Source organism: Mastomys coucha, unplaced genomic scaffold, assembly GCF_008632895.1.
Source record: "Mastomys coucha isolate ucsf_1 unplaced genomic scaffold, UCSF_Mcou_1 pScaffold1, whole genome shotgun sequence".
Taxonomy (NCBI): Eukaryota; Metazoa; Chordata; class Mammalia; order Rodentia; family Muridae; genus Mastomys; species Mastomys coucha.
Window position 1 is genome coordinate 53,587,778 of NW_022196891.1, and position 1,017 is coordinate 53,588,794.

Below are 1,017 nucleotides of genomic sequence, written 5' to 3' on the forward strand. Positions count from 1 at the left end.
CCCCGTGGCCAAAATCCAAGTTTGCAAGGTGAACCTGCAGACATCTGGACCAGCACTTCCCACCTCATGGAAGACTGGGCATTGGCCAAGAGTCTGCCCTCACTCTTCCTCTTCACCCTCACAAGCTTCTCACTCATGTCACCAACTCTTTCCTCCCCTCCAACCTCGAATGAATCAGCTTTCCCCACAGTCACTCCTGACAGTTGTGTGCTGGAGTCCATCTTGGTCCACTGCCCCGGAATCCCATTCCACCACTGAAAGCTTCTGTAGAAAAGGCCCACTGCCCTACTACAACACTCCTTGTCTGGTTTTCATTTCTCACTGGGATAAAAAAACTGACCAAAACCAACCCAGGGAAGGAAAAGGCTTATTTGGTTTCCAGGTTCCAGACCATCATTGAGAGAAGCTGAGGCTGGGACTAAAGAGGAACTGTGCTTACTGGATGGTTCATCATGGATTGCTCAACCTGCCTTCTTATACAGTCAAGACACCTGCCCAGACACGACACTGCTTCCAGTGCGAGGATCTCTAGTCAAGACAATGCCCACAGACAAGCCCATGGGCCAGGCTGATGGAAGCATTCCAGTGTGAGGATCGCTAGTCAAGACAATGCCCACAGACTAACTAGCCCATGGGCTAATCTGAGGCTGGGGATCCACTTTCCCAGGCAGCTGTAGTCTGGGCCTAGCTGACAAAGACTAACCAGAACATTCATAACACGACTGTTCCCTTCTGAAAATCTTCCCTTCACCATGCATTGCTGTTTTAGCGTTATGATGTAGCTAGAATCTATCTATCACCTATGTCTTTCTGATATTGATTTTTAAATATCAACCTTCCTGATGTTACCTTGCAGAAAGCTTATCATCTCCCTTCTGAAACCAAGCTGCAGAGACCTAGTGAGGACTTCCCTTTAATTTAATTTAATTTAATTTAATTTAATTTAATTTAAGGTAATCTCGTCCATTTCCTGCCACTACCTACAATACTTTCCTGATTTTTTTTTTTTTTTTTTTT

General features: G+C 45.6%; 1 protein-coding gene across 1 annotated transcript in view; it reads right to left on the reverse strand.

The window, feature by feature from the left end:
* Axdnd1 (axonemal dynein light chain domain containing 1) overlaps nucleotides 1-1,017 on the reverse strand; it is a 79,475-nt gene that overhangs the window by 69,024 nt on the left and 9,434 nt on the right. The gene's annotated exons all lie outside the window — the stretch shown is intronic.